The following is a 13,861-nucleotide window of genomic DNA, read 5'->3' as shown; positions in this document are numbered from 1 at the left end:
AATCGTTGCAACTATTTATAAAGCTGTGTTACTGCAACTACTAATATCACTCCAGCTGTCGTCACTACTACAACTACTACTACTACTACTACTACTACTACTACTACCACCACCACTCGGGGCTCCCGAGTGGTGCAACGGTCTAAGTCACTGCATTTCAGTGCTTGAGGCGTCACTACAGACACTCTGGTTCGAATCCAGGCTGTATCACAACCAACCGTGATTGGGAGCCCCACAATTGGGTTTGGCCGGTGTATGCCGTCATTGTAAATAAGAATTTGTTCTTAACTGACTTGCCTAGTTTAATAACTGCTAAAACGAAAAAAGTACTAGTACTACTTCTTCTACCAATGCCATGACTACTACTTCTACTACTCATACTCATAATACTACTACTAGTATTGCATGTACAACTATTCATGCTCATAATACTACTACTACTAATACACATACTACTACTGCTACTACCCATACTCAAAATAATACTACTACTACTACTGCTCATACTCAAAATACTAGTACTACTATTAATACACATACTACTAGTACTACATAGTACTACTACCACTACTACTACTACGACTGCTACTGTTACTACTGCTACTGCTACTACTACTATACTGCTACTGCTTCTGCTACTACTACCACTACTACTACTACTACTACTACTATTACTACTACTACTATTACTGATACTGCTACTGCTACTGTTACACTTACTACTACTACTACTACTAATACACATACTACTACTGCTACTACCCATACTCAAAATAATACTACTACTACTACTGCTCATACTCAAAATACTAGTACTACTATTAATACACATACTACTAGTACTACATAGTACTACTACCACTACTACTACTACGACTGCTACTGTTACTACTGCTACTGCTACTACTACTATACTGCTACTGCTTCTGCTACTACTACCACTACTACTACTAATACTACTACTATTACTACTACTACTATTACTGATACTGCTACTGCTACTGTTACACTTACTACTACTACTGGTACTACTACTATACCGCTACTGCTACTTCTACTAGTACTATTACTACTACTACAACTACTACTGCTACTGCTGCTACTGCTACTGTTACTGCTACTGCTACTGCTACTGCTACTACTACCTTTTCTGATAGTACTTGATCTTCTGTTTCTTACCTAATTTGTCTGATAATGCGTTTCTACTACCGTTTAACCCCTTGCGAAAACAACAAAATATGGTTGAAGACAACAATCAGGAGGCAGGAAAAGGGAGGGGGGAAAGCAGGGAGTAGGACTGGGGAGAGGGGAGAGGAGGTAGAGGGAGAGGGGGGAGAGCAGGAGAAGTAGAAAGGGGAGAGCAAAGAGAGGGAGAGAGAGGAGAGCAAGGGAGAGGGAGAGAAGGGAGAGCAGGGAAAGGGAGAGGGAGAAGAGCAGGGAGAGGGACAAGGGGGGAGAGCAGGGAGAGGGAGAGGGGGAGGGAGAGGGGGAGAGCATGTTGGGGGAGAGGGGGGAGAGCAGGGAGAGGGGGAGAGAGCAGGGAGAGGGAGAGGGGGAGAGCAGGGAGAAATGGAGAGCAGGGGGAGAGCTGGAAGAGGGGGTGAGCTGGGATCGGACAAGGGGGAAGAGGTGAGGGGGGCGAGGGGTTAGCATCACCTCCAAGTAAGAGCTACATGGAGGAGCAGAGACATGGAGCTGTCTGAAAAGGAATTTTAACAGTCTCCAATGTCTCCGCTCCACACTGCCCCTGCAAATCTCCCCTATTCACCCTCATCACTATGGAAACTGACTAACTGACTGACTGGAAGGCTCGCTCTTGCAGCCTGCCAGCCTGACTTGTGCCATGCATCAATGTCTGGGGCTCGGACTTACACACAGGTTGCGCAGCAAATATGTTCTGAACCTTGTCGATCGCAACGCCAAACAAGCGTGTTTTTGGCAGCCATGTTGGTTTTTGGTGGCTGCCATCTTGTTGCTGTCAGGACCAGGGACTCGATGGGCTCCTGCCTAACAGATGTAATACTGCGTGTGTGTTGATGTTATGACCTCACCCATGAGAACCGCAGACCTACAGTATCATCTAATGATTATGCTAATTACTAACATAAAGGACTAGGGAACCTCTATGTCTACATTATTTGAGTTATTTGGCAACGTAATAGTAAACAGTCATAAGAACATTCGTGTGACCTCATATTATGGCTGTTGAAATCATTTTTGTAGTTTTACGATTGGCACATTTTCTTTGCCTTTCCTCTGGCGAAATAGTGAGTAATATATATTGGTCATGGTTTTAAAAGGTTTATCAGCTTCAAAGCTGAGTGTGCTGGTCCACCAGCCCATCAGTGAGACCACGCAATCCTCCCAGCGCTGACAACAATGAGCCGGAGCATGTGGACAAATTCCCCAGCTAAGCTTCCAATTCAGGGCTTTTACATAAAGCTTGGAGAATCACATTTACATGTGCTGTTGACGTCAACCCTAATCCATCGCAACCCACCCCTCAACCCCCCCACCCCTACCCACCCTCACCCCCCCCCCCCCCCCCCCCCCCCCTCCCCCTCCACATCTCCTTGGAGAAGAGATAGAGTCAATCATATTTACTCCCAATATTAGACTGCAGTAGGCACAATAACGGATCTGCATCGTTAGGGTTATCATTACAGTTTTTCCCAATTGTTTACACACTTCAACTGGCCCAATGACCCAAACCTGTAACTCATTTAGCACCAAATCTGCAATACTACTGGCACATGTTTTGCTTTACACTCAGATTGTAATTCTATAACTAACATTTGCCAAAACACAACACACAATTCTCTACCTTTGGCACAACCTTATCAACTAAAACCTATTGTGTGCAAATGAAAGCATTTGTGTGTTCAACAAGCTAAGCTCAATTATCAATTGAATACTTTCAATCTTCACATGTGCAAACACTAGTGGCGTAAATGTTCACTTTGTAATCAGACCTGGTATGGTATTGGTATGGATAAAAAGGCCACAGGTGATTACTCCTGTGTTTGGAGAACAAAGGAAGCAAACTTGGCAGAGAGAGATAGAGGTAGAGGTGGACATGGGGGTGCAGGCGGGGTAGAGGTAGAGGTAGAGATGGAGGTAGGAGTAGAGGTAGAGGAAGAGGTGGAGAGGGAGGTAGAGAGGGAGGTAGGGTTAGAGGTAGAGGTAGAGGTAGAGATGGAGGTAGAGGTGGAGATGGGGGTGCAGGCGGGGGTAGAGGTAGAAGTAGAGATGGAGGTAGGGGTAGAGGTAGAGGAAGAGGTGGAGAGGGAGGTAGGGTTAGAGGTAGAGGTAGAGGTAGGGGTAGAGGTAGAGGTAGAGGTGGAGATGGGGGTGCAGGCGGGGGTAGAGGTAGAGGTAGAGGTAGAGCTGGAGGTAGGGGTAGAGGTAGAGGAAGAGGTGGAGAGGGAGGTAGAGATTTCAGAGAATCATGGAATTGGATGCAAGTTCGATCCCCTAGGAACATATTCATAGATGAGGCTGGATTCAAATTAGCGAAGACGAGGAGGAAAGGAAGGAACATCATTGGTCAACACGCCATCATTGAGAAAGTGTACCTGGCCAGCATAGGAGAAATGTCACCATATGCCCAGCTATGAGTCACAACGGGGTCCTCCACCACCATGCCCCCCTTGGACCATACAACACTGCCCATCTCCTTCATTTCCTGAACACCTTACATGACAATCTTTTTCAGCCAGAGCAGAGAGGGCCAGGTGATCCTAAGCAGAAAATGTAGGTGCTAATTTGGGACAATGTGTATTTCCATCGGGCTGCTCAGGTCTGTAACTGGTTCCATGACCATCTCATTTTTACAATTCTCTGTCTCCCACCATATTCCCCATTTCTCAACCCCATTGAGGAGTTCATTTCAACATGGCGGTGGAAGATGTATGATCGCAAACCCCATGAACGTATGACCTTTCCCCAGGCCATGGAGGAGGCCTGTGGTGACATCCCAGCAGAGTCCTGTCAGGGGTGGATGCGTCATGCCAGAAGATATTTCCCCCGTTGTCTGGCCAAGGAGAATATCGCCTGTGATGTTGATGAAAATCTGTGGCCGGACCAAAACAACAGACATGACTGATTTTGTTTTCGCAATTTGTTATTTGACGTAGGATTTGGATTTTATTGTATTTTGACAGTGTCTTTATCTATTCCGCACAATTGATCTAACATACAGTACAGACTATTTTTCTTCCTTTGCAGATGCACAATATATTTACTTTATGTTTGTATGTTTACTATATGTGTGCTTACAGTATAGTGTTTGACATGTCATGTTGAAATATAAAACAAACATTTTGGCATTTGTGTTCCTTTATTGTTTCGGGTTAAGAGGGTAGATGAAACCATAAACAGTGCACAGTCGAGTACATCGTACGCAGTAATGTATTCACTGACATACCATTCACACGTCAGACATGCTTTGGCATGAACACTGACTGCTACATGGCTGATGGGACTCACATGTAACATCGTCTCTGATTTGCGGCCTTTACAAACAGATGAGTCTGCCCGCAAGAAAACCACCCTTCCTCCTCTTGTGGCTTTCACCATAGATCTGTTCCTAACAGTGCAGAAAGTGTGGCCAGCATTAGAATGATCTGGCTGAGTGGAATCTCTGGCCACAGTGGGGCATGCAGAGCTTCATAAGCAGTTGAACGATAGAGAGGGCAAAATTTAGATTTGCGCATAAATAGACATACCCAAACATAATTACTTTAAACAATAACTGAAAATGTTTCATAGTTTTAGAAAGGTCTGGAACCCACCTTTCTGGAGAAAAAAAATACATTGTTGAGGTGTACTCACCTTTGAGCACACAAGCTCAAGAACAGAGTACAAATATTATGAAATTGTTCCCCTGTTCATCAAAAGTGAAACGTGATAATCTAGCCGATGCAACAATAGTAGTTTCATCTCTGTTATATTCTTAGCCGGATTTATTATAAACGACTTACTCAAAGATTTCACATTTCTTATAACTGTAAAACAAATATGATCATAATTATTAACAGTACAATAATGGCACGTTCGTCATAAGGTTCGGACCAAGGCGCAGCGTGGTATGCGTACATTCTCTTTTTAATGAATGAACAAAAACAACAAACAACCAAACGAACCGTGAAGCTATACAAACTAGTGCTGACAGGCAACTAAACATAGACAAGATCACACCACACAAATGAGGAAAATGGCTACCTAAATATGATCCCCAATCAGAGACAACAATAAACAGCTGTCTCTGATTGGGAACCATGTCAGGCCAACATAGACATACAAAAATCCCTAGACATACAAAAACCCTAGACATACAAAAACTAGAGTACCCACCCTAGTCACACCCTGACCTAACCAAAATATATAGAAAAACAGAGATATCTAAGGTCAGGGCGTGACAGTACCCCCCCCCCCACCCCTGGACCCCTGACTGGGAACTGTCGTCAGAAGCTCTGGACTGGGAACTGTCGCCGGAAGCTCTGGACTGGGAACTGTCGCCGGAAGCTCTGGACTGTGGAGGTGCACTGGAGGCCTGATGCGCGGTGACGGCACCGGTGGTACCAGGCTGGTGACACGCACCTCAGGGCGAGTGTGGGGAAGAGGCACAGGATGTACTGGACTGTGGAGGTGCACTGGAGGCCTGATGCGTGGTGCCGGTACAGGTGGCACCGGGCTGATGACACGCACCTCAGGGTGAGTGTGGGGAAGAGGCACAGGACGTACTGGACTGTGAAGGCACACTGGAGGTCTGATGCGTGGGACCGGTACAGGTGGCACCGGGCTGTTGACACGCACCTCAGGGCTAGTAAGGAGAAGAGGCACAGGACGTACTGGACTGTGGAGGTGCACTGGAGGTCTATAGCGCAGAGCTGGCACAACCCTGGATGCTTACTCCAGCCCAGCAAGTGCGGGAAGCTGGCACAGGACGCACAGGACGCACTGGGGACGCCTGCTCTGCAGCGCTCCCAATGCCAGAACCTCTCTCCGGAATCTTGCGTAGAGCTCCTCACTCGACTCCCTGACTGGTTCCATGTGCCCCTCCCCCAAATATTTTCTCGGGGTAGTCACACTCTGACCTAACCAAAATATATAGAAAAACAGAGATATCTGTCAGAGCGTGACAATGGCACTATTTCATATACAGTTGATGTCGGAAGTTTACATACACTTATGATGGAGTCATTAAAACTCATTTTTCAACCACTCCACAAATGTATTGTTAACAAACTATAGTTTTGGCAAGACGGTTAGGACATCTACTTAGTGCATGACACAAGACATTTTTCCAACAATTGTTTACAGACAGATTATTTCACTTATAATTCAATGTACAACAATTCCAGTGGGTCAGAAGTTTAGACACTCTAGTTGACTGTGCCTTTAAACAGCTTGGAGAATTCCAGAAAATAATGTCATGGCTTTAGAAGTGTCTGATAGGCTAATTGACATAATTTGAGTCAATTGGAGGTGTACCTGTGGATGTATTTCAAGGCCTACCTTCAAACTCAGTGCCTCTTTGCTTGACATGATGGGAAAATCTACAGAAATCAGCCAAGACCTCTGAAAACAGTTGTAGACCTCCACAAGTCTGGTTCATCCTTGGGAGCAATTTCCAAATGCCTGAAGGTACAACGTTCATCTGTACAAACAATAGAACGCAAGTATAAACACCATGGGACCACGCAGCTGTCATACCGTTCAGGAAGGAGATGCGATCTGTCTCCTAGAGATGAACATACTTTGGTGAGAAAAGTGCAAATCAATCCCCGAAAAGCAGCAAAGGACCGTTCTGGAGGAAACAGGTTTTTTCAATTAAATTTTTGTTTCACCTTTATTTATCCAGGTAGGCCAGTTGAGAACAAGTTCTCATTTACAACTGCGACCTGGCCAAGATAAAGCAAAGCAGTGCAACAAAAACAACAACACAGAGTTACACATAAACAAACGTACAGTCAATAACACAATAGAAAAATCTATGTACAGTGTGTGCAAATGTAGAAGAGCAGGGAGGTAGGCAATAAATAGGCCATAGAGGAGAAAATAATTACAATTTAGCATTAATACTGGAGTGATAGATGTGCAGATGATGATGTGCAAGTAGAGATACTGGGGTGCAAAAGAGCAAGAGGTAAGTAATAAGTAATAATATGTGGATGAGTGTTATGAGAATTTTGTTATCAATGTTCATAAACTTCAATGAATCTACTCAGTCTGCAACCCAGAGTTTGTAAGATTCTGGTTGAATGAAACAGACAGATTTCCAAGCTTACAATATTCAAAACATTTATTCACGAGAATGTTCTTAAGTCAAGAATGCACAGTCTTTAAAACACACTCAAACAAGTTCAAATCTTAAGCTGCGCCTTGCTCAGACAGTCAGTGTTTTTCCACTACACAGATACATTGTTTAATCTGCAACATGTTTCATCATTTTCTGCAAGCCTAACAGTTTCTCCCCTCCACGGGTCGATAGCGCCTCTTATCATTTGTTTCACACTTGCACCCTGCTTACATACTAAAAAGGAACAAAAGGACCTTGTTCTAATTCTGACTAAAACTACACACATCATCAGATTTTAGTTTTATGATTCTAAGAAATTTCATACAATTACATGGTTTCAGAGTGGAATTATTTAATCATTATCTTTAACATATAAATTATTTTATCAATGAGGTAGTTGGGTGTGCTATTTACAGATTGGCTGTGTACAGGTACAGTGATCGGTAAGCTGCTCTGACAGCTGATACTTAAAGTTAGAGAGTGAGATATAAGACTCCAGCTTCAGAGATTTTTGCTATTCGTTCCAGTCATTGACAGCAGAGAACTGGAAGGAAAGGAGACCAAAGGATGTGTTGGCTTTGAGGATGACCGGTGCAATATACCTGCTGGAGCGCATGCTATGGGTGGGTGCTGCTATGGTGACCAGTGAGCTGAGATAAGGGCTTTACCTAGAAAGGACTTATAGATGACCTGGAGCCAGTGGGTTTGGCAACCCGAGAATTGAACCATGTGGCACCCCCATAGAGACTGCCAGAGGTCTGGACAACAGGCCCTCCGATTTGACACAATGAACTCAGAACTATCTGAGAAGTAGTTGGTGAACCAGGCGAGGCAGTCCTTTGAGAAGCAAAGGCTATTGAGTCTGCTGATAAAAATGCTGTGATTGACAGAGTTGAAAGCCTTGGCCAGGTCGATGAAGACGGCTGCACAGTACTGTTTTTTATCCAAGGCGGTTATGATATTGTTTAGGACCTTGAGCATGGCTTGGGTGCACCCATGACAAGCTAAGAAACCAGATTGCATTGTAGAGAAGGTACGGTGGGATTCAAAATGGTAGGTGATCTGTTTATTACGTAACTTGGCTTTCGAAGATTTTCGAAAGGCAGGGCAGGGTGGATATAAGTGTCACACCCTGACCGTAGATTGCTTTGTATGTTTCTATTTTTGTTTGGTCAGGGTGTGATTTGGGTGGGCATTCTATGTTTGTATGTCTAGGTTTGTGTATTTCTATGTTTCGGCCGGGTATGGTTCTCAGTCAGGGACAGCTGTCTATTGTTGTCTCTGATTGGGAATCATACTTAGGTAGCCTGTGTTGCCATCTTAGGTTGTGGGTAGTTAATTTCTGTTTAGTGTTTTTCACCTTGCAGGACTGTTTCGGGTTTTCCCTTTGTTGTTTTTGTTTATTCAGTGTTCAGTTTAATAAAGAAATATGAACATTTACCATGCTGCGCTTCGGTCCGACTACTCTTACTCATCCGACTGTATAACAGTTTGGGTCTAGAGTGTCTCCCCCTTTGAAGAGGGGGATGACCAAGGTGGGTTGGGGGGGGTTGGGCAAGTTGCTGCAGGGGGTGCTGAGATATTGGCCGGGGTAGGGGTAGCCAGGTGGAAAGCATGGCCGGCCGTGGAAAAATGCTTATTGAAATTATTGATTATCGTAGATTTATCAATGGTGACAGTGTTTCCTATCCTCAGTGCAGTGGGCAGCTGGGAGGAGGTGCTCTTATTCTCCATGGACTTTAGTGTCCCAAAACTTTTTGGAAATAGTGCTACAGGAAGTACATTTCTATTTGAAAAATCTAGCCTTAGCTTTCCTAACTGACTGAGTATATTGGTTCCTGACTTCCCTGAAAAGTTGCATAGGTACAATAGTATCTATATCCACATTAAAACAAGTCCTATATCGACATAACCTGAAAGGTCGCTCAGCAAGGAAGAAGCCACTGCTCCAAAACTGCCATAAAAATGCCAGACTACGGTTTGCAACTGCACATGGGGACAAAGATTGTACTTTTTGGAGAAATGTCCTCTGTTCTGATGAAACAAAAATAGAACTGTTTGGCCATAATGTTATGTTTAGAGGAAAAAGGGGGATGCTTCAAGCTGAAGAACACCATCCCAACCGTGAAGCACAGGGATGGCAGCATCATGTTGTGGGGGTGCTTTGCTGCAGGAGGGACTGGTGCACTTCACAAAATAGATGGCATCATGAGGATGGAAAATTATGTGGATATATTGAAGCAACATCTAAAGACATCAGTCAGGTTAAGTTAAAGCTTGGTCGCAAATGCGTCTTCCAAATGGACAATGACCTGTTGGGGTTCGTTTCCTTGTTCCTTGTCAATCATTGGCTCATTGGTGAAATTAGCATTATGACAATATCTTTAATTAATCCTGCTGCAATTACAGGTGCATGATTTAATTTGACCAATATTGTTATAGCAAAGAAATCCTGCAGCAACAGGATTTGAACGTTTAGTCGATAATGTTGCTTGATCGTGGTTAGACTATTAGCTGGGCAAAAGTAGGCTACATGTAAAGTGCAATACAACCTTGTGTTAGTGTGGGTTGCAGTGAATTTATGTAACTCACGAAGCTCACCTGCAGCACAGGAAAATTCTCAGCAACAAAAGATTGATCAAATTAAGATCCAACATCTGTAGGTTGTTGGAGCTGGGCCAGATGTCTATCAGTCAGTCTTCACAGTCAGTCTCAGGACTTAATCAGCTGGGCCACTGAGGTAAGAGCTCTCCTGTCTGCTGCTAGACTAGAGCACTGCTCTCTGTGCTCTATTCTTCTACAGAGCTCAGATGGGGATGGTTAATCTTATTAATCAAAAAATACTAAATAATTTAATTCTTTGTCCCTTTGGATGTTAGCTGTATGTACAAGAATTGTCTCTTTGTTATGGTGATCTACCTTCTGATCCACCTGTTTTCAAATACGTTTTTTTTATTTCCATAAGTGGGTTCTCTGGTTCATCTCAAGTTTTCAAATTGTTTTGAGAGAGTTATGCAAACATTTGTAAACAGCGACAGCTCCATACAAATCACAACTAACTGATTAAAGTGATCAATTATCCCCTCTAATTAATATTAGATTGAGCCAATGGTGCATATGGACACAAAACAACAACATATACGAAGTATACCAAACATTAGGAACACCTTTTGTAATATTGAGTTGCACCCCCGGGGCATGGACTCTACAAGGTGTTGAAGGCATTCCACAGGGATGCTGGCCCATGTTGACTCCAATGCTTCCCACAGTTGTGTCAAGTTGACGTGATTTACTTTGGGTTGTGGACCATTCTTGATACAAACAGGAAAATGTTGAGTGTGAAAAACCCAGCAGCATTGCAGTTCTTGACACAAACCGGTGCACCTGGCACCTACTACCATACCCAATCAAAGGATCTTTTGTTTTTCCCATTCACCCTCTGAATGGCACACATACACAATCCATGTCTCAATTGTATCACATATTAAATATCCTGCTTTAACCTGTCTCCTCCCCTTCATCTATACTGATTGAAGTGGATTTAACAGGCGACATCAATAAGGGATCATAGCTTTCACCTGGATTCACCTGGTCAGTGTGTGTGTGATGTGATGGAAAGAGCAGGTGTTTTGTCTACTCAGTATATTTCACATGACATTCATGGAAACCAAATTAGCTAGCGATGGACCTTCACCAACAGAATTTTGTTCTCCATAAAATGAGGAATTACAATGGTAGTTTCACAAAGCATTTTGAGGCCTGAGCAATAATCAATATCAAAGAATGGATTCATCTGCAGTTTGATAACGCTGTTAGACATAATCAGATAAATATATCCATTTGTGTTGTGTGCGTTAGGAATACAATTACTCTTATTATTATCAGTATCACAGGTCTGAATACTTCAAATGAGATGCTGTTCGTGTGTGGTTCAGTCTCTGATGGGTCAACCCAAATGGTCAGTGAAAGGTTAACACTATTGAGGATAATGAGTTAAAAAAAATATTATTCAATTGCAGTATGCCTTGGCTATGGAAACGTGTGAGTAAGAAGGCAATTATGTCTTTATACTTTAGCTATTATTTGCATTATTTTACATCTATGTATAAATATCCCTTTGATATAGAAACCCAAAACTTTTAATTTCATTGCATGGAATCTTTTATTGTATTTTTTTTACGCTCTGTCATGAGCATCAGTTGGATTAAAGGGTTGTAGATGTTTATGAGTGTGTTATTTCTCTGAGGACATGGAAAGATCAATGGCTTGATTTAAAGATACCATTTCAGTGGCTCTCACTAAAAAGGATGCTGTAGCCCCAGTCTATCTTCCTCCAGTTTTTGGATTCCAAAATGCTAGTCTGAAATGAGAGTCTTAGTAATGGGGAAATACAATTTTGTAATCCTATTCACAAAATGTGTTCGTTTTTTCCCCTTCTTCTGCACATTTAGCCCAAATCCAGTTACTCCATTTATCACGTCACACTACACTGTGTGTTTGTGTGTGTGTGTGTTCAGATATTGAATGTGAATCATCATTAGTTTCGTGTGAAGCATCATGGAGACACGTACTGTATGTTCAGCGACTTTTGTCATGGTCAGACATGATGTGCATGATGAGATGGACCCAGAGGCTGTTAGTGCATGCCATGTGCCTTCTTGTGTGTGTGATTAAGACAGAGATGGCAAGGGGTGTGTCTTTGTGTGTGTGTGTGTGTGTGTGTGTGTGTGTGTGTGTGTGTGTGTGTGTGTGTGTGTGTGTGTGTGCCTACGTGCATATGGTGTGCTCCTGTAGGAGGCAGAATGAGCAGTGTAGTGTGTGAGTGCCATACAACACCTTTGATAATAAACAATGCGGAATCCATCCAGCCCATAAAATAGGACAGATGTATGAGCAGGGATGGAGTCACTTAATTTAGTTGTTGGCAATGGCATCAGGAAACATTGACCTTCAGTGGATTCCTTGAGGCCAAGCAGTGAATCACATGAGGGGCCGGATATTTACAGTGTCTCTCATCATCAGCCTTGTCAAATCACAGCACACTCCACTGAAGCCTGGGCGGCCCCAGGCACAACTTAAGCCACACAGACGGATGCATAGGTGTTTTCTTCCTCTTTAAGCCAGAATGCGCTGTAGACTCAATTTGGCACAAAATAATGGGGAGACAAAACGGTGGTAAGTGTGTGTGTGTGTGTGAGCGTGCTGGCGTGTGTGTGCGTTCGTGCTCACTTGGGTGTGTGTGGAACACTTGTGTACCAATGTGTGTCCTAAGTCCCACAAATCCAGGACCAATTCCTCTTCTAAATGGGCTTCTTCCATGCATTTAATCCCCAGTGGGTCTCATGAATTGTATTAGCACTGGGCATGTGCAAGTGACCTCACACAGCAGATAATGCTGACATTTTCTACGGTACAGGTTGTTGGAGCCTGACATTCCTTCTACTAGAGCTTATATCAACAGGAAATTACCTTGATCTGTAGTACATTCCTTCATGATAACAGCTGACATCGATCAAAGCACAGCAACATTTCAATCTAATGTTGTGTTATTTCACTTATTTGTGCAGTGGTGATAACTGGATGATAGACTAACCAGCCACAGTCACTGATTTCCTATACAAGCTCCTGAGGTAACGGTTTGCTTTTCACTGTTCTTACGACTGACTAATTATTCTTGTGAGAATAATTGTTTTTTGTAGGTAGGAGTGTAACAAGTATCCCCTGACTCAAACTGAATGATAACAATACTTGTTACACTGCACTTACTAGAATGGTTACACAATTACAGGAAAAAAACTGAGCACTATTATCAGAGGCTTATCTTGAGGTACTATTAGAAATGTGTGTTTTGTAGTAAATGATCATCTGTTTGCTTCTATTGCTTTTGTAGCTGCCAAAGCCAAAGCGTTGTTACTTCGAAGCTGTGTTCTTTCAACTGATTTGATTTTGTCTGTCTGGAAGATTTGTTGCCGCAGACATGAAAGTATTCCTGTTATGTAAGAAACCCAAGCTGCACATTTTCCTCTTTATAATAATATGCTTGGTTGGGATGTCGGGATTTTAAAATAAAGTGATTGGCAGTGAAAGGCATCAAGTTTTAGGAGGAGGAGCATACATATTCATTTTTTTCTTGTGTCTATGAGTACGTTTCCTCAATGCTGTCTTTCTGGTAAAGGCTTCTTCCTCTGAGTGCTGTCTGTCTGGTAAAGACTTCTACCTCTGAGTGCTGTCTGTCTGGTAAAGGCTTCTTCCTCTGAGTGCTGTCTGTCTGGTAAAGACTTCTACCTCTTCACGCTGCACACCGAATTTGCTAATGTCCAATCTCTGGATAATAAAGTAAAGTTGATGAGCTCAAGGCATGAGTTGCTTTTCAGAGAGTCACCAGGAATTGTAACACACTCTGCTTCACGGAAAATTGGCTCTCTCGAGATACACTGTCTGACTCTGTAAAGCCAGTTGTGTTCTCAGTACATCGCGCCGACAGGAACAAACATAGAATATCTCACAATCAAATGCCGACCGTACTATCTCCCAAAATAATTTTCATCAATAATAGCC

The sequence above is a fragment of the Oncorhynchus mykiss genome, chromosome 16, assembly GCF_013265735.2.
Source record: "Oncorhynchus mykiss isolate Arlee chromosome 16, USDA_OmykA_1.1, whole genome shotgun sequence".
Classification (NCBI taxonomy): domain Eukaryota; kingdom Metazoa; phylum Chordata; class Actinopteri; order Salmoniformes; family Salmonidae; genus Oncorhynchus; species Oncorhynchus mykiss.
This window is presented reverse-complemented; position numbering follows the sequence as displayed.